The following is a 22,101-nucleotide window of genomic DNA, read 5'->3' as shown; positions in this document are numbered from 1 at the left end:
ATACTGATTCTTCCTATCCATGAGCATGGAATGTTTTTCCATTTGTTTGTGTCCTCTCTTGTTTCCTTGAGTAGTGGTTTGTAGTTCTCCTTGAAGAGGTCCTTCGCGTCCCTTGTAAGTTGGATTCCTAGGTATTTTAATTTCTTTGTAGCAATTGTGAATGAAAGCTCACTCGTAATTTGGCTCTCTTTTTGTCTATTATTGATGTATAGAAATGCTTGCGATTTTTACACATTGATTTTGTATCCTGAAACTTTGCTGAAGTTGCTTATCAGCTTAAGGAGTTTTGGGGCTGAGACAATGGAGTTTTCTAAATATACAATCATGTCATCTTCAAACAGAGACAATTTGACTTCCTCTGTTTCTATTTGAATACCCTTTATTTCTCATCATGCTACTTGACCTCAAACTATACTACAAGGCTACAGTAACCAACACAGCATGGTACTGGTACCAAAGCAGATATATAGATCAATGGAACAGAACAGAGGCCTCAGAAATAATACCACACATTTACAACTATCTGATCTTCAACAAATCTGACAAAAACAAGCAATGCGGGAACACTCCCTATTTAGCAAATGGTGCTGGGAAAACTGGCTAGCCATATGCAGCAAACTGAAACTGGATCCCTTCCGTATACTTTATACAAAAATTAACTCAAAATGGATTAAAGACTTAAACATAAGACCTAAAACCATAAAAACCCTAGAAGAAAACCTAGGCAATACCATTCAGCACATAGGCATGGGCAAAGGCTTCATGACTAAAACACCAAAAGCAATTTCAACAAAAGCCAAAATTGGCAAATGGGATCTAATTAAACTAAAAAGCTTCTTCACAGCAAAATAAATTACCATCGGAGTGAACAGGCAACCTACAGAATGGGAGAAAATTTTTGCAATGTATCCATCTGACAAAGATCTAATATCCAGAATCTACAAGGAACTTAAACATATTTACATGAAAAAAAACAACCAACCCCATCAAAAAGTAGGCAAAGGATGTGAACAGACACTTCTCAAAAGAAGACATTTATGTGGCTAAAAAACATATGAAAAAAAGCTCATCATCATTCGTCATTAGAGAAATGCAAATCAAAACCACGTTGAGAAACCATCTCACACCAGATAGAATGGCGATCACTAAAGTCTGGAAACAACGGATGCTTGTGAGGATGCAGAGAAATAGCAAGACTTTTACACTGTTGGTGGGAGTGTAAATTAGTTCAACCATTGTGGAAGACAGTGTGGATATTCCTCAAGGATCTAGAAATACCATTTGACCCAGCAATCCCATTACTGGGTATATACCCAAAGGATTATAAATCATTCTACTATAAAGACACATGTACACCTATGTTTATTTCAGCACTGTTTACAGTAGCAAAGACTTGGGACCAACCCAAATGCCCATCAATGATAGACTGGATAAAGATAATATGGCTCATATACACCATGGAATACTATGCAGCCATAAAAAAGAATGAGTTCATGTCCTTTGCAGGGACATGGATGAAGCTGAAAACCATCATTCTCAGCAAACTAACACAGGAACAGAAAACCAAACACCACATGTTCTCCCTCATAAGTGGGAGTTGAACAACAAGAACACAAGGACACAGGGTGGGGGTTATTATACACTGGGGCCTGTTGGGGGATGGAGGGTAAGGGGAGGCAGGGCATTAGGACAAATACCTAATGCATGTAGGGCTAAAACCTAGATGATGGGTTGATAGGTGCAGCAAACCATCATGGCACATGTATACCTCTGTAACAAACCTGCACATTCTGCACATGTATCCCAGAACTTAAAGTATAATTTAAAAAAATAAATAAAATAAAATAAATACCCAATGGAAAAAAGCTCCAGAAAAGTATATAATAAAACATCATTCAATATGAAAATTATGAGCAATTATTCCCTAATATGTCTAGTCCATGAATCAAGTCTTATATTCAGGATTATTTAAAGCCTACACAACAGTTATCTTTCATACGTGTTTCAAATATACTTTTATATTTTAAAAAAACAAATTTCTTCAATATCACTGTATATGAACTCAGTGAAGAAAGCAGAATTTTTATTCTGGGAATCATGACTGTATTACTGCTTTATTTTATATATATATATATTTATATATATGTTATTTAATGATGTGTCATCTTGAGTGAGGATATCTAGAGGCTATACTTTTACCCCTTATATTTTAAACACAATGTTTAGCTTTTCTAGTGGATTCTCCTCAAATATTAATTCTCCATATGAGAATTAATACATAATCATGATGAGTATAACCTACTTGGAGGAGATGATATTTAGACATTGAAATCTCAACATACCACAGTTAAAGGGACATTTAATGAAGTCATACGGGAATAATCAAATTGACCATGACTGTCAATCAAGTGCTGTTGGAAGCTCAAAATTCTAATCTCACTCTTTTTACCAAAAAGTGGGGCTATAAAACCTACTTCATGATGCAGAACATAACATTTTATAGAAGGATCTGAATTGAGGGCACATAATTCACATTATTCAAGACAGGAAAAGTAAACTGTTATGGAGCTGCACAAAAAGAGATAAAATGTATTTAAGGGTAATAAGTAGCTAGCAGTGGGAATATTTCTGTGTGTACCTTCCAAAAGAAAAAAAAAATTTAAATCAGACGTTATACTTGGTTACTTATTTGCTATGAGTGTTTAAAAATTACAAATTAAGAAACTATATAGTGGCAGATTTTTCTACAATTACTATGAAAATCAACAACTCTCGGTGAGTGAAGAAAGAAAACTGTAGGATAAGGAAAAAAAAGCAGCATATAAACTGAATGAGAATATAGAACATTTTATTTTCCATATCTGGTTAAAGGTTTTTCATCAATTACTAATGAGAAGACATTTAATGTTATCTGAACAACAATGTGTAAAACATAGATACCATATAAAATTATGGATAATATGTAACGTATTAATTCCTATGTATCTTAAATAAATTGCCCCATATGTCATGTAACCAGAATGTTCTTCAAACTTAATTCTATGGACATGATCAGAAATGACTTTAGCTTGACCCTTGAAAGCTAATTTTTCTTTTGGCTTTATATGAAAATTTAGGCCACTTTTTTTTTTTGTTTAGCCTTAGAAAATTATATACTCACTCAAAATAACAAACACAATCTCAGTGCAGTAATTAAATTTGTTCAGTCCCAGGCAATTCAATCTTTGATTGTTAGGAGACCTTCCACATCACCAGGGCCCTTTGATTTGCCGAGTCCCCCATGCGGTAAATGTATTCCTATCCTGGCCAGTCAATTACTACTTCTTTAGCCTCCAGCAATCTAATGTCACCTTATTTCCTCTCTAAGTCAGGTTTATCTCTTCCTGTGGCTTTACTGAACAGAACTGAATACAATTTTACACGAGTACTCTATTGCATGTGTCCTATCCCTCATCCATATAAAACACACTTCCTTTGCCCAAACAAATCCTGGACTGCAGATCAGTGCAGCCACCAGGCGCACATGTTAAGCTTTCAATTTTTCCACCAAAAAAAAAAAAAAATACAACTCATTATGTTGGAAGTGAGGAAGGTTCCCCCAAACTATTTCTTATAGGGAGATTGTAAGTCTAATAAAGGGTGACTTTAAATTTACATATGTGTGTGTGCATATATAACACATATATGAAACATATGTATATACAGAGAAAACATAATCATACACATAATAGGTAAAATATAGACAGCCTTCCCCTTTTAGAACAGGGATGAGAAAAAGATTCTTCACTACAGCATCTTCTGTCTGTCCTTCCTGCCCCATTCCCAAAGCTGTTCATCAGTCATTCTTAGGGGCAGATGAATGCCACCATGCATAATAACCAAAATAGATTGCACTTAATTGTCATCAAGTGTCCCTCTAAAAACCAAGACTACACTCAGTTATTTAAACTGAACTGAGAGGACTGGCACAGTGGTTCACGCCTGTAATCCCAGTACTTTGGGAGGCCAAGGTGGGTAGATCACTTGAGGCCAGGAGTTCAAGACCAGCCTAGCCAATATGGTGAAACCCTGTCACTACCAAAATAATAATAATAATAATAATACAAAAATTAGCTAGGTGTGGTGATTTTTGTCTGTAATCCCAGCTACCTGGGAGGCTGAGGTGGGAGAATTGCTTGAGCCCAGGAGGTGGAGGTTGCAGTGAGTAGAGATTGCTCTACTGCAGTCCAGCCTGAGAAGCAGAGTGAGACACTGTCTCAAAAAATAATAATAATAAACTGAACTGAGATTCTAAAGCCTACCAATTGGCCAAGATGTCACGTCAGAGACAGTCAATATCTGTCCCCCACCTCAACTGATGTAGGTCCCTCTTAGGGGTCCCAACAATAAAAAATAACCATTTTTCCCCAGGGATATCATGTCCACCCCCAAGAATATTTACTGTGTGGAAGCCAGTTACTATCTTCCCTTCCTCCCAAAAACATGTGGCTTGCACTCTAAGGGTAGCAATAAAGATCTTCGAGTGTTTAAGAAAACATGACCAATAGATCATGTACATCTAATATGATTGTGCAGATCTCAAAAATGAGGCTAACTTTGCACACACGTGGAGGATATTTAGATGTTTCACTTACTTGTATATTACTATAATTTGTGCTTACCCTGTGAGAACTTATTCTTACATGGGAGTCCTCTAATTAAAGAGAGTATGAATACAGGTATTTCTGACTTTATCTAGCATAATGAATTACGCCACCTTGACAATGGAAGGCTACCAGACTATCCTCGAGTCACAGGTCAGGGAGGTTATGGATCATAGAATTGTCTTAGACTTTCTCCGAGCTGGCCGAGATGAAGTCATTGCAATGTCTAATACTTCCTACTGTACCCGGTTTATATTTCAGGCCAAGTAGAATTATTAATATGAAAGTTTAAGGAGAAATATCAATAGAGACATTTTAGGAGAAAACTACCTGCATTTCCAGGATAGACCCCAATGAGATTTCTGCAGTTGAGCCTCTGGGATCCTACAGGAATAGCAGCGGTCAATCCTGCCAGATGGCTTCATCCTGATATCTGGGATTGTGATGATAGTGGTCGTAGTCTTAAATAAAAGCTGTTTGAGTTGAATTGAACAGATGTGGTTTCAGTTTTTGTTGGTCATATTCATCTGAGTGACTGATATAATAGCATACATATGAGAAAATTCTTCAGAAACCAGGAGAATATCGAGAAAATTTGTCAGATAATTCTCTGTAGATCTCTCTCATTTCTGCATATCTTGAATGCACAGGTACTAATGGACCTTTGTTCTGGAGCAAAGAGCAGTCACGTATACTGTTAAGAATAATAAATAAGTTGTCTGTCTGTGGCAAAGATCAGGCCTGCTGACTCCCGGTTTTGAAAGACTTGGGTTCCATAAGCTCAGGAATCCTCTCCTGTAGAATGTGTTCAAGCATTTATCTGGGCACTTCTTGGAGACAAAGGAAACTGACAAATATGCAGATGCTCATGCTTCTTGCTTTGTTGTAATAAATTCCTTTTTACTTTAATACAATGCATATTAATGAAATTTTAGGTCTTTAACAAAAAATAGTTTTGCATTATATAGAAAACTGAGGAGCATTTGATAAACATTTAAATCATTTTCCAAGTTTATATCATTTTACTCAAAAATTCAAATTTATTCAGAAAAAAATGAAGCCTCTAATATTAATATTTAGAAGAACTAGGAACACCTTTGAGCTAGATTTCTCTGAGACCTCATCACAGAAGAGGCATGAGGTTAGCCAGGGATTGGAGGTGGACTATGACTTTGCTAACATGCCTAATGGTGTAAGGTAAAGATAACCGAGAAGATAATATGATCAAAGTTATAGAAACGGAAACATGGAAAGGAAAAAATGAGACACGTACTCACTGAAAAGAACATTAATTAGGGTAAGCAAAAGAAAAACAGTAAGAATCAGGTATTTTTGTATGGCATAAACTTGAATATTCAGAGAAAATTATGATCTCAAAATGTTAGAACAATTTTATTATTTGTATTTATTGAATTTTATTACTTCTCTGGGACTAGAACGGTTACATCAGATTGACACAGATTTACAAAAGTGCATTGTTTTTCACACAAGCGTTTTTCAGGATAGGAGCAGGGACAGTTAGTTTCCAATGAATCTGAAACCAGTTTATGAATATGGAACATTTGGGTTAACGATTTGCATTGTGTCAAAGATACTCATCTCGCAGTTAGCACTGTTTTTTCAAGTAACTCAAAACACTAAGTGGAGAGAACAAACAGACGTTTGAATATCTTGGTGTTTTTACATAAAAGCTACACATTATTTCCAATCTGGAGGCTTCATTTTCATGTTCATTTGTGGAAGCTGTAGTTATAAATTTAACAGGTGGTGCATTCCCTCGTGCCAGAACAGGGCAGATGGATCCCTCCTCACTGTTGCTGGTCATTAATGGTAAGCAGCTGCCCCACCAGAAAAGTGAGACAGCAGATGAGTCACAACCTCATGTTAACGCATTTCTGCAGCAACTCAGCCACTTCATTTTAATGGGCTTGTTCAAATATTTTCTTTCTTCCATTGTACATCACAACTTTAGTAATTAAAAATTGATTTATACATACCACACGTGTGCATGTATGCTGTGTGTATATGTATGTATGTTTTACTTTTCTCCTTAAAATACAATTCTCCCTTATAAATAGGAGGCTGTCATCATCTGATGGTAGGTTATAATGCATACCAGCGAGGCTGGTTTCCCAAAAATATTGTTATTAGCACATTTTAGTTCTGACAATTCACATTTTATATTTGTTCTGTTAGTGTAAGACATTTGGCCTTAAGTGTCTTTTTCAAATGCAAATTATCCTTATAGCAACACTAAACCATTAGCAGTTATTAATAATTTATCTCGGAGATGTTTATTTTATGAGGAAGACTGCAAGTGAATTTTGACATCCATAGTAAGAGCAGCAAATTTCACAGTTTAAGAATAATTTATGCTGGATACGATGGCTCATGCCTGTAATTCAGCACTTAGGGAGGCCAAGGCAGGTGGATCACTTAAGCCCAGGAGTTTGAGGTTAAAGTGAGCCATAATCACACCACTGCACTCCAGCCAAGTTGACAGAGCAAGACCCTGTCTCAAAAAAATAAAGAGTAATTTACCTTATCTGACTGTGACCTGTAATTTCTTGGGAAGCTTGTGAAAAAGAAGTTTTCAGGCTTTAATTCCAGAAACTCTCTTATTTAGTAAATGTGGATAGGGCATCACTATCTACTTGTACAAGTCCGTTCTCATGCTGCTATGAAGAAACACTGGAGACTGGGTAATTTACAAAGAAAAGAGGTTTTTAATTGGCTCACAGTTCCACATTGCTGGGGAAGCCTCAGGAAACTGAGAGTCATGGTGGAAGGCACCTCCTCACAGGGCAGCAGGAGAGAGAATGAGTGCCAGCAGGGAAAGTGACAGATGCTTATAAAATCATCAGATCTTGTGAAACTCACCATCACAAGAATAGCGTGAGGGAACTGCCCCCATGATTCAATCACTTCTCACAGCGTCCCTCCCATGACACTTGGGGGTTATGAGAACTACAATTCAAGATGAGATTTGGGTAGGGACACAGCCAAACCATATCGCTACTTTTATTAAGAAGATCAGGTGATGCTGCTGTGTTAGTAAATCAATATTTGTGAAAATTGGCAGAGCATCATCTACTAATAATCTAGTTATCTGAAATACTGAAAATTAAAGTGTGCACACGCACACGCGCGTGTGTGTGCTCATGCACATGGGTATATGCCTGCATGCCCTGTGGTGATGATGGTGCTGCTGGCAGTGTGGGGTGGCGGGATAAAGTGTATCCTCCATCTCAGTGGTGCTGCTGGCAGTGTGGGGTGGTGGGGTAAAGTGTGTCCTCTGCCTCAGTGACAGCAATGTGAGGAACTCTAGCCCCAGTGCCTGAGAAACACCTGCTGCCTGGCAAGTGCACAAGAGACTTTGAATAGAGAGATATATAATGACGAAGATGTAATGGAGAAAGCAAGGGAGGGAGGACAGGGCACAGAGGGAATAACCACCTAATATTAATTTTATTCTGCCCGTTTTTTTCCTAATGGCCTAAAAAAATGCCATAACCATAGAGCACGTTTCTAAATATATTAAAACTTCCTCTTTCCTCATAATGAGTCATTTGTACTGAACAAAAATAATAGGCGAGTGAATGAGAAAAGTCCTGAAACATGGGATGTAAGAGTAATAATAGAAAAACTCTGTAGCTTCAGAATCTGCCTGAGGGCAGTCTCCCCAGTCGATTTAAATTATCTAATTATTTTACATCTCAGACTGGATATTTGCCATATATGACCCAAGAAATCAATATATGAATTAGCTGTCAGAAAGAGAGAAGATGTTGAAAAGAAAATGTTAAAAGATGGAGTGTAACAGTTGAAAATCTTTGTGATTCCATTTTTCAATCTGTCAATTTATATATCCAGCACAAAAACAATGCGTCATTTTGTAATGTGCATTATGTGTGACAGAAATGAGTAAAATCATAGCAAAGATAAAAATGATTATAATTTGGTTTCTCCTTACAAGGGCATTATTTGCTTATGGTATTTTTTAACTTGCTATGCTAATTCTTGTCAATGAAAATACAGTAATGGGATTAGATTCATCTCATCTACTTTTTAAAAATAGTTGAAGGAGTGTTGAGCTTGATTTTATATAGTAAGATTCCCTTGGACCTTGTGACTTCAAGCAGTTAACTTCTCTTCTGCTTCCTCCCAGGGTAGATTATGTGAAGATACACTAGTTACAGATCTATGAAGAGTTATTAAAACACAATAGATTCCCCAAAAAAAAAGAAAATCAAGGAGGAGATAATAAAATTTTATAAAACTATATTTAAAAAAAAAATGCAGCTTTTCTCAAAACCTAAATATGTCATTTCCATTGGCAATCACATATTTTGGAAGTGGTTTATTTTATATGACAGCATCCAAGATATATTCTTAGAGATTAGCTGGTGATCACAAGTAAATTTTTCTAGAGTCGAGGGAGACAATTGCATGGGTAGGGTGCTAGATGGTCTTCTGCATGACCATTAACGTTTGGGTAGCAGGACTCTAATTTTTCAATACCAAAAATTGTCATGTAGTCACTATTATGCTAGTAACTCTCAACAATCATCTCAACTCTGCAGAACAATGCCTCTTGTGAGTAGAACTTTGGCATATAGATGTCCAGAAAACTTTCCCAACTTTATGTGAATAGTAAATAATAAAATGTGACTGTCTCTCTCATTGAGACCAGGAATGCAAGAGGAAGATAAAGTTACTAAGAAGAGCAGAAAGCAGTAAGTTGCAAAGGGGGTGTAGAGAATTACTGAGCAAGTGTGGGATGAACAAAGACAACAGAAGTGGGTTGGATTCTATTCTGTGAAAAATAATTGCAGAAATAAGAGCTAAGAAAACTTGCCTCAAGCTTCTTCTCAGAGATCTGAGGTGAAGTTATTTCTTTGCTGACACAGATAAATAACCAGGCTACTGCCAAGCTAAGACGTTTTGCCTTTGTGGTGGAGTCAGCAATGTGTATGCTTACTTTGGGGTAACACGTCCATCACCATTGAGAAGTTGCTGTGTGCCTCCTCCAAGCCTCAGTCAGGTGCAGTGCCCTCTTGGGCATACCCACGCCCAGGTCCCACCCCATCCTCTGCCTGCCACAAACTGCTGAACTTAGTTGGAGTTAATTACCACAGTGCTCTGAACAGAACATCATCCTGCTCTGTTTACGGGAGAAATCAATGGGGCGATAAAGTTGGCAAAATGAGACTGCTTTTCTTTAATTCTGAACTTCTTTAAATTGTCACAGAACTTAGACACTCCTGTGGACGTTCAAATGGGCTGAGAAACCATGGCCTGCTTTTAGCTATATCAACTATGGACTGGAAAGCGAGATTTTTATCTCTAGTTGAAGATTTTCTGTCATAGGGGACTGGGCCAGACCAACAGCCCCACCTTGAGAAATATGTGAGAAAACCATGAAGAATGAAGAAAACTTCTGGAGCAACAGTTCCCACTGGAGCCTTTTTGGTCCTGAGATTGCTAAGATCTAAAGAACTTACTTATTTTTCACAGGTTGGGTTTTTTTTTTTTTTTTTTCCTAGGCCTCTACCTTAAAACCCATAGGTAAAAATGCTGATTCAATCTTTTGTGTAATCCCTGTATTTGTCCCCAAAATACTGAAGCTTTCCTCTGTGACTCAGCCCTTTCCACTGCTTTAGATGACTTCAAGTTCACCTTGTGCTTATGAGACTGCCCTTTATGAGTCTACGTAACATTAATACGGTAACATTGCCGGGCTAACATTTGCAGAATAATTATAACAATGTAAGACAATTGCTACTGAACCCATAATATGTAACAGGCTTTACATGTATTAACTTGTTTAATCTGCACAACTGAGATAAGAGTCTGTTACCTTTGCACACTTTACACATGTTTAAACAGAGACACAAAGGAAGTCAAATTCCTTTCCCAATGCCACACGTGTGATACGCAGTAGAGCCAAGATTCAAACATTCTAGAGCAGCATATACTCAAGTGAAAAAGTTCCTGGAATTCAGAGCTGGGAAAGACAATTCATATGTAAGCATAATCAGAAAAGCTTAATTGAGAAGCTCCAACTTCTGCTAGATTGTAGGCTGGCAGAAGGGGATGAGGACACCAGAATAAAGAAAGAGCTTGAATAAAGATATTTTTAAAAAGAGTATAAGGTCTAGCATATAAGAATCAGTCCGTTTGAACTGTAAAATTTCATTTGTATACTAGTTAGAATGATAATGTAATAAAGAATATGATTATTACCTGGAAATTTTAGACAGGAATGGATAAATTACATCAACCATTCAGGGGTTTGAGTGAAGTGATTAACGCAAGTCCTAATGGATGAAGAATAATCTGACAGCTGTGACAGAAAAAACTAAAAGACAGAAACAATCTTAATTCATGAGTGGGTGATAGGATTTGAAAGAATGGTAGCTATAAGAAGTTAGTTCTAAAAAACTAAGTTCATAGGCATTATTTTTAAGGAATAAATGAAATCCAGAATGATAAATAGTGAGTAGAAATAAAAATTAACATGCATTCTCTGTTTTGAATTTAGTAAAGAGGAAAACTGAAGCATTGTCTCTAAAAGTTTGAAACATATGGTTAAAGTATAGGTAAGAAAATTATCAATTTACTTTATATGCCACATGCCTTTAAGTACTGTATAATTTATCTATGAGTTAATCTTAATAGGATATAGGCACAAAGAAATATTAACTAAAAGAATATGGCTGTAAAGTCAACTTGTCCACCAGCCATTGTGTTAAACAAATAGTCATTGGATGCTCACTCTATATCAGATGCCAGGTCTTAGCAATGCCAGCCAGTCACTAAGCATACACCACTGAACAAAATTCCAGCTGACTGTCCTCAGAAGGATGATAGATGTGGAATGAACCAGGGTGATGGACAAGGAAGAGCCCCATGTCTTGGGGACAATGAGGTTAAATTGATACTGCTATGATAAATTCTTTCTAGTCAAAACAAGAGTATTCCAAGAAAAAAAAAAGATAATTTGGAGGTGGACTAGAGGGAGAGGTGAGGAAAAGGGAGGAGTCAGTGATGACTCTCCACTGTCTATGTTAAGACGGGTCCATTTGCATCCATCAAGGAGGACCATGTTTGAATGGGAAGAAATAATGATGAATGATAAAGAAACATAGTTTCTCGGTATTGGATGCTTGTAGAATAAGAATAGAAAAATATATATGAATTAATTAATTAAATTGTATGCCACTTTAAACTTTGGAAAGATTATATATATATTTTGAAGAACAATGAGAATACTGAAATAAGTCATATTAGTTACCAAAATTTTATGTTACAAAAATGGCAGCATAGTACATGCAAAAAAGGCTCATGGACTAAGAGAGACACCAGTTCAAATCTCAGCATTGATGAAGAGCATAAATCTCTAAGTCTCACTGAGAAGAAATAGAAGCTAATAGTCCTACTTGGTTGGGATTTCTAGGGTATTTGATGCAGCAGAACAACATAAAAACAGCATTTCCTTTTATCTCTTTATGTGTGGAGTACTTTAGCTCATCCTAATATTGAATAAAGTGAGAATTCTATTATTGAAAATCTGGACCTAATAGAAAGCTGAGTTCTTATATATAAAGTTATATTTAACTATTTTCTTATTCTATTACACACATTCCATAGAGAAGTTAGTGAAAACATATAACTAGTAGACATTTAATAAATATTCATTGGTTGAATTGCTATTAAATAGTAGATGAATTTTATAGATCATATTGTTATATCAGAATAGGAAAGCTCATAGTAGAGTGGGAGGTGAATTGTGAAACATGCAGTTTAAATTCACAGAGAAAATTGGAGATGGAATTTTACTTTGAGTAATTAACATGAGTTAAGTCATGAAAACTAGAGCTTTAACAGATCTTGTAGGTAGGATGAAGGAGAAAGGCAGTAGAGAATGTCCCAATTGCAGTGAAAGATATGAAAACATTATCCAAATAAATCTCCAAAGGCCTCTTTCTTTTAAATATGTATAACTTCTAAAATGGTATACATTTAATAATTTAAAAATTGACATTAGTTCAAATTACACTGAGCCTGAGTTTTGTCCAGAAAAAAAAATCCAGTTAAAATAGTTACAGTTTCATTAAACATGATCTTATGAGTCATATGAGAATACTTTTTTCTGTATTTATTCACCTCCACGGAAAAAAAATATGCTATCAGGATTTAATTGTAAAAATTTAATTAAAAAGAATTAAAGACTTGAGCTCATTAGAATATAATAATCAGTATATATTTTCTTTTAAGTAGTTTTAATTTTTATTCTCAGCTAACTAAAAACTGGACTCTTCACAATGATATCAAACAGTTGAAATATTTTTAGAATCTTTATCAGACATATTCATGCCCCCTGTGATCTCAGAGTCTGTATCATATCAAAAGAATAAATGTCCAGAACTTTAATTAGATCCTTTGAGGAAAACTTACATTTCTGGCAATGATAAATGGTTGTACATACAGTTCTGAAGTTGTACCACATGTCCTTTCCTATGAAGAGAAAACCTAATTACTTACATTTATAGCATAAATTTAGAAAAGTTTGCTGTACTCCAGCTTCATTAAAGCAAAAAATTCCTACATCCATCAAACAGTATTTGATAGTGTATTTTGCATACCAACGGTATTACATCACATATGTGCAAATGAAATCCAAAGGAGTGTATTGATCCTCATCATACATACTGTGGTCTGCTTCCTAAACTGTGACCTTTGAGACCTACTCAAAATTCAGAAGGTAAAAAACTTAGTAATTTGAGGCCTGGCATGGTGGCTTATGACTGTAATCCCAGCACTTCGGGAGGCTGAGGCAGGCAGATCACCTGCGGTCAGGAGTTTGAGACTAGCCTGGCCAACATGGTGAAACCTGTCTCTACTAAAAATACAAAAATTAGCCAGGCATGGTGGCAAGATGCCTGTAATCCCAGCTACTTGGGAGGCTAAGGAAGGAGAATCTCTTGAACCCAGAGTCAGAGGTTGCAGTGAGCCGAGGCACCGTTGCACTCCAGCCTGGGCAACAAGAGCAAAACTCCATCTCAAAAAAAAAAAAAGAGAAAAAAAAGACTTAGTAATTTGAAAGAAACTATGGGTCGCATTGTTCCCTATAGTAGATTGATGACAACTGACAGACATTTTAAATATGATTTGTAAGTTAAATTGAAGAATTTATATTTTAATTTCAATTTAGAGAATTTTTCACCAATTATTTTATTTTACCTTCCTCTATAACTTATGCTTTACTTCTTTATAAAGAAGTAAGTATCCGACCTTTCTTCTCTATAACTCATGACCTCCTTCTGGGACCATGCACCAGATTGAAGACATCAGGACAAATACATTCACCGTGACTCTTACTATAGTCATGATCTCACAGTTTAGAAGGATGGTCCATAAATCATATCCTCAGTTAATGTCATTGTTCTAAAAAATAAGTTGAGATGTTTTATTACTAAAATTATATTCTGATAGTCTTTTCAAGTTAGTAGAAAGTTCTGTTGATATGCCAAATTTAGAGAGTTCTCTAATACACTTTTCTTAAACTTTTGGCTGATGTTATTACATATCCATCAAGAAGGGTTAGATGATAATTTAATTAAAAAACACACTGCAAGCACCTATTAATATTATTCCTGGGCTATGATTTTCATTAATTATTTGTTGAATGAGCAAATGGGAAAATTTGGGAAGAATCATGCTTAGCTGGACTATCTTTTAATTTTTCAGTGAGCCCATGTCCTTCTGGTACATTTTACATGAATTAATTCAAAAAGGAAATGATTCAGTAGACAAATTTCTAGCCCAGCAATTAGCACTGGGGATTTGGCAGACCACAGCCTCATGAAGCTTACAGTCTAATGCATCTCTTCTCAAATTGTCATGTGTGTTTTGCATACCTGAGGATGTGGATATTGTTAAAACGCAGGTTGATTAGGTCTGAGATCAATATTCTGCTTTCCCCAGGTGACTTCAGTGATGCCACACACTGGCCACACACTAAGGAGAGAGGGTCTAGTAGGTGAGACTGACACTAATCATATAACTAGCTAAACAAAGTGTAAAACTACAACCATGACAACATGCTATGAAGGAGATCATATAACAGAGAATTTGTCCTGACAGGGAAGAGCAAGAAAGTCACCACTGAGGAAGTGAAGGAGTTGCCATCTGGAAAAGAGAGGTTATGACGCAACAAGGCAAAAGGAAGAGGATTCCATGGAGAGAATGGGAAACAGAGGAAATGCAGGCATCCGGGCAACAGTAAAATCACAAACACAAATATGTCCTCTGACTAATGCACACCCACACACTCTCAAATGCAGGAAAGGGTAAAATTAGTTGCTTTCTCACATTGGATAACTTCTCAGGGCACAATCTCAAGATTGGTGATTCGATAAAAAATTACATAATGTTTCACATGTCTAGACTTCAATCCATTCTAAATGGATATTTTCCTTCTTTAACCAGTATTGTGTCTGGATTTTCTATCCATTTAACAGCACAGCTTCTGTGCTGTTAAGTTGTTAAGAAACAGAAAACTGAATAAGGAAATATGTGTGAGTGGAAAAGATTTAAATCTAGCTTTTTCAAGTGATGACTTAATCAAATTCTGAGCAAAACTAGTGCATAATTACCCATATCTGGCAAAATAGACCCTCTGTAACATTGTGCTATATTACCACCTGTCTGCATGAAACTGGATTTTCAAATTAAAAAAAGTCTTCACAGAAACAGAATATAGAAATAAGTAGAATATAAAATTTAAAATATGCACTCAATATCAATCATTATAATTGCATAATGCATGCCATGCTTGTCAAATTTTTATTTTATATTATGCCATTTGGTAAGAAGGTTCACCAGTCTAAATTATGGCTTCTTAAATTTTGTAGCACTTTTGGTGGCATATTTCATGTGGTAAAACTACTTGATGTTTCATAGAATGGAGATAATATTAACATCATTAAGATTCCACAAGTATATTCAAGGAAGATTTTTACTTTTAGTATTAATATATTCAAGGAAGGTTCTTACATTTCTCACTAATTGTGGGAAATGTCTCTTCTCTCAGTCTAGTACAGTACATTTCAATTTCTCACCTAATGAAGACAACTTTTTCAGAGATGGAAAGTCAAATAAATATTCATCTAAATTCAAAAATTTTTCCCCTTTTCCCATGAAATCTCTTTATGGTCCACTAAAATATAAAAAAAGAAATATCAAAATCTGAAATTTTCAGATTTATTCCAATGTGATTCCAAGACTACAATATTTATTTTGCTTATAAAAAATTTCAACATTTCTTATATTGTTGCCTTGTTGATTATCTCATCAAAAACATAGAAAAGATCAGGATGTTTGCTGGTCAGGATGTTACCAGAAAGGGGTGCTGATCCAGACCCCTAAGAGAGGGTTCTTGAACCTCATATAAGAAAACATTAGGGACAAGTCCATAGAGTAAAGTGAAAGCAAGTTTGTTAGGAAAGTAAAGGAATAAAGAACGGTGTATTTGTCCATTGTCAGGCTGCTGATAAAGTCATATGCGAGATTGGGAAGAAAAAGAGGTTTAATGGACTTATAGTTCCACATGGCTGGGGAGGCCTCACAATCATGGTGGAAGGCAAGGAGGAGCAAATCACGTCTTACATGGATGGTGGCAGGCAAAGAGACAGCTTGTTCTAAGAAACTACCATTTTTAAAACCATCAGATTTTGTGAGACTTATTCAGTATCGTGAGAACAGCACAAGACCCACCTCCGCGATTCAATTACCTCCCACCAGGTTCCTCCCATGAAACGTGAGAATTGTGGGAGTTACAATTCAGGATGAGATTTGGGTGGGGACACAGCCAAACCATATAAAATGGTTACTCCATAGGCAGAGCAGTGGTATTGGTTGCTCGACTGAGTACATGTACAGTTATTTCTTGATTATATGCTAAACAAGGGATGGATTATTCGTCAGTGTTCTGGGTAAGGGGCAGGCAATTCCCAGAACTAAGCATTCCTTCCCCTTTTCGACCACATAGGGCAACTTCTGGACGTTGCCATGGCATTTATAAACCTTCACGGCCCTAGTGGGAGTGTTTTCAGCATGCTAATCATTATAAGTAGCATATAATGAACAGTGAGGACAACCAGAGGTCACTTTCATTGCCATCTTGGATTTGGTGGGTTTTAGCTGGCTTCTTTACTGCATTTTATCAGCAGGGACTTTGTCCCCTGTATCTTGTGCCCATCTCCTATCTCATCCTTTGACTAAGAATAACTAACCTTCTGGGAATGCAGCCGAACAGGTCTCAGACTTATTTTACCCAGCCCCTATTTAAGATGGAGTCACTCTGGTTCAAGTGCCTCTGACAAGGAGAGGAGAGGACTGAGACAATAATATCAGAAATATGAGAGAGAAGGAATGTGTGGAGACTAGAAGCCACGGTAGAACTAAAAGAGGAAAACACATGTTAAAGAAGGAAAAAATTACGTTTGCAAAAATTAAGCCCTCAAACCGTTGGGTTTTTTAAGGTAGACTTGGCTGTGGTAACATATAGACACAAATTTTAGTGGCTTACATTTGAAAAGTTTGTTTCTTAATCACAATCTTGGGAGGAAAAAATGGCTCATTGCTTCAGCCAGTGAAGCAACACTCACGACACTCAGTAACTCAGGGCAGAAACTCCCATTTGGTGGTTTCACCAAGCCCTAAAATAACCCCTAGGTCATCTGCTTCCAGATGATCAAGGGACAAAAGAATGAAAGGCACCCTGTGGAGGTTTTCTGGGGCCCAGCCTGGAAGTGACACATTTTTTTGCTCATATTTCATTGGCCAAATCTAATTGCAATGAAAGACATGAAATGTAGTCCAGCTGCGGTCTCCAGAAGAAGAGAAAAGGGATTTCAGGAAACAGATTTTCACCACAACTTTATTTTTGAAACTAACTACAAAGGTCATACCATGGCATCAGGAAGCAGACCTGAGTGACACCGTATGACCCCCATATATGGTGCATTTAGATTTTTCTGAAAATTTGGGAACCCTATTTAGTACTCCACAATTTATTCCATTTTATTGTGTTGAAAGCTACTTAAACCTAATTATGGTGGGATATTCTGCAGCCCCATATAAAGAACAATTATTTGCAAAGCTGAACTTCCCTTGAGTTAATGCTTTCCTCCCTTACTGTTCCGCTCTCAAACATTCATTTTCTTTCTAAAATCTGGCAAAAGTTCTCTAAAATGAGTAATAACTTCATTAATTGCAAAAAGGGAGCCAGCTGGAATAATCTTATTCAATGACACAAAGGAATTTGTTACGGACTTTTAGATATCGGTGCATTGAGAGTTGGAGCCTGTTTTCTGCCATTTACTATGCAGAGAGTATAACAGGATGTACCTTTGTTGGATATGAGGGAGTCACATTTACGTTTGAGCTGACATTCTCAAACTCCAAAATGTCAGACAGCACAGATGCATCTGGAGCTCTTAAACCTGATATGCTGTGTGCCAGCAGCATATTCTGCCCAGATTAAAAATGCCTCTGACTGAGAATTAAAGGATGTAGATTGTTATGCTGCTGTATCAGTGAGACAGGGGCGAACTGGGAGAATGTTATAGTATGAAAAGCAGACCTGGTGAAATACTGAGAAATTCGCTTTTTTGAGTTAGGGTTGACTGGACATCCAGAAGCCCATTGTGCCTATAGTTAAAGAACTTCTAAAAAAAATTGCGAGTACGTGTCAAAGTTTTATTTCAAGCTTGTCATTAAGGGAAATTCTCCGGAAAAAGCCAATTCAAAGTTCCCTTTGGTAGAGACCAATTACAGAAGGAAAAAAAAAATCAATATAATCATTGTTAGATTTGATACACAACAGGATTTCTGATTTAGGATTATTAGCACAGACACAAAGCTGGCTAAAGATTGGTGTATCTGTCAATGTCAGCTGGGCATGTAAGTCTCTAACTTCCCAGAAAAGGCTCTCGATTTTATTAATGTCAAACATTGCTCAAGCGTTTTATTGAGAGTGCAAGGCTTTCCAGAGAGGACCCTCAAGTTCATTAAAAGTTCTTGCCTAGACCATTTTCCCTTAGACTTGAAGAAATTTTCCCATATTGTATAAGCCAAGCTAATATTGATCCTTCTTTATGTTATCTCGGGTAGTTCACAGCTACAAGTTTCCATTTCCAAGTAGCAGTAACAACTCAGTAACAGTGAGCCAGTGGCATATGGAAGCTCAGTGTCTCAGCGCTGGTTTCCCTGTTAGGATCCAAATCAGGTGATCACAACGAGCAGGGAAGGCTTCAACACTATTAAAAGTAGAAATAGGAATCTGATGATAGAAGTAGGAACTTGATGATAGGAATCATCAAATCATTCTGTGTGAGATAAGTACCTCTAAGCCTGTGAATTCTCCCTGAGAACATCACGTAAATGACATCCGAGGCCTATTAACTAGAATTGGAAGAAAGTGCAGGCTGTGCGAAAACCCTGAGATTATCACCCAATCACAATCCCAGCTAATATCCAGTAGTGAATTGCGGATGGGGCTATGGGGGAGACAAAAACTTTTAAAAGACAAATTATTTTCAGTAGGGCACTTTGAGAAGACAAAGAAGAATAGCATGCATTTGTCTTTTCAACACAGTGGTGAAGGCAACTGAGTGATACTTATCCAAGAAATGCATGCTGATGCCCTAGGATGGGGAGGAAAGGTATAGGAATGAATCAAGCTGGCATGGCCTTTGCATCAGAAGGTTCAGGCACCTAGACTGGTCTGTGGCAGGGGTTCTCAGCACTACTGGCACCCTGGATCTGATCATTCTTTGCAAGGGGAGGAGACCTGTCTGTGAATGGTAGGATGTCCAGCAGCATCCCTGGCCTCTACCCATTAGAAGCCAGTAGCATCTCCCAGTTGTGACAACAAAAACCATTTCCAGATATTGCTAAATACTCCCTTGGGAATGAAAATGCTTCTGCTTGAGAAAGCACTGCTATAGAGGCTTATTATGGAAGGCTTCCCAGGGGACAAACCATTTAAGATAAAACCTAGCAGACAGAGTCTCGTGTGAATAGCCAGGAAAGCAAGACAGAATGCATGATATGACAAAGGTGTGTGCTTTGTTATGCTGGATGTTGAGGATGAGAGAGGAAAGAGTGAAAGCTGGTAATGAAAACTCTGCAAGAGCCAGGTGATGAGTGCCTGTGTGAGTCACATTAAGGAACTTCAACTGTGTCCTAATGATAGTCATAAATTGAGAAAAGGATTCTTAACAAGGAGACCAATAGCAAACACAGATCTGGATTTTAGCTTCATCATGCTCAATTCAGGGCTTTGAATGAATGAGAGGCAAACAAGATGTTAGTGAAGCTTATTAGAGAACTGATGTAGTTCTAAATATGCAATAATGGTCTGGACTATAATTAACATTTGGGAAGAAGAGACACAGAAAAATTCGAGCCAACATTTATAGCAGAATTGATAGAACTTGGATTTTTATGAGTTTGGGGTGTGAGGAAAAGGAAGAGTTAGGAAGAAAAAATGGCATATTATAGTGCCATTTTTAAAGATTACAGAAGGAAATGTGTGTGTGTGTGTGTGTGTGTGCAGGTGTGTTTATATATGCTTGTGAAAGGGGGTGGGGTCTTGCTGAGTTCATTGTTGGGTGTCATGTAGTATATGAAGTATCTGTGAGGAATCTATATGGATCAAGTGGTAGTCTATGTTGGCCTGGAGCTTAGGGAAAAAAAAATGGGACTGAAAAATTTAGATTTGCGCACCAGTTTTTAAGTTAAAATTTTGGAATTCCAATGTGTTAGTCCAAGTTTTTTTCAAAAGGTGGGTGTCAGGTAGAGGCTGAACTGCTGGATTTTATTAGGGAAAATAGATGTGTGCAAGAAAATAGGCAGCTACCTCAGGCTGATGGCATAGCTATCAAACTGCAGAAAAGTTGGATGCAAGCAACCTAAATTTCTATATGGTCTAAAAAAAAGTTTGGCAAAGTGATCAGAGAGAACTTGGGCCAGCTTCAGCTATGAGAGGAGGCCCCATCTCAGTTCTGAGCTGCCTTAGTCTTCGTGCCACACTCCATTATTGACTGGAAGCAAAACTGTGAGTGGATTTCAGAGCACAGCAGTTGGAGCCTGTGCTAATTTCCTAAGATGATTGTAACAAGTTAACACAAACCGGATGGCTTCAAATAACAGATATCTATTATTTTCATAGCTCTGTGGACCAGAAGTCTGAAATCAGTATCAGCTGGGCCAAAATCAGGTGTCATCTGGCCGTGCTCCCTCTGGAAGCTCTAGGGGAGAATCTGTTCCCTGCCTCTCCCATCTGTCAATGTTTCCTTTTTATGTCTGCATCACTCCACTCTCTGCCTTGGTGGTCACATTGCCTCTGCCTTCCTCTCATAAGAATTCATGTGTTGGCATTTAAAGCTATTGTGGGTTGAATTTTCCCCAAAATTCATATGTTAAAGCTCTAACCCCTAGTACCTCAGAATATAACTGTATTTGAAGTTTTTTTTTTTTTTTTTTTTTTTGGAAACAGGGTCTCGCTCTGTCACCTAGGCTGGAGTGCAGTGGTGTGATCACAGCTCACTGTAGCCTCGACCTGCTAGACTCAAGTCATCTTCCCACCTCAGTCTCCCTAGTAGCTGGAACTACAGGCACACATCACTGTGCCCAGCTATTTTTTGTATTTTTTTTTTTAGAGATGAGGTTTCACCATGTTGCCCAGCCTGGTGAAGACAGATTCTTTACAAAGGTAATTAAGTTAAAATGAGATAATTAGGTTGGCCCCTGTGATGGTTAATATGAGTGTCAACTTAATTGGATTAAAGGATACAAAGTATTGTTACTGGGTATATCTGTGAGGGTGTTGCCAAAGGAGATTAAAACTTGAGTCAGTGGACTGGGAGAGGCAGACCCACCCTCAGTCTGGGTGGGCACCATTTAATCAACTGCCACTGCTAGAATAAAATAGACAGGAGAAGATGGAAGAGCTGATTTGCTGAGAATTCCAACCTTCGTCTTTCTCCCCTGCTGGATGCTACCTGCCCTCGAACATCGGACTTCAAGTTCTTCAGCTGTGGGACTCTTGAACCTACAGTAGTGGTTTGCCAGGGACTCTCAGGTCTACGGCCATATGCTGAAAACTGCCTTGTCAGCTTCCCTACTTTTGAGGTTTTGGGACTCAGATTAGTTTCCTTCCCCCTCAGCTTGCAGATGGCCTATTGTGGGATTTCACCTTGTGATCATGTGAGTTAATACTTCTTAATATACCCTCCTTTATATGTACATCTATCCTATTAGTTCTGTTCCTCTAGAGAACCCTGACTAATACAGCCCCATATCAATTATAACTTGTTTTTTATAAGGGGAAATCTGGACACAGACATGCACAGAGGGCACAGCACATGCACCTTGCAAAGACACA

This window comes from Nomascus leucogenys, chromosome 4 (genome assembly GCF_006542625.1).
Source record: "Nomascus leucogenys isolate Asia chromosome 4, Asia_NLE_v1, whole genome shotgun sequence".
NCBI lineage: Eukaryota > Metazoa > Chordata > Mammalia > Primates > Hylobatidae > Nomascus > Nomascus leucogenys.
Note: the sequence above shows the minus strand (reverse complement) of the source record.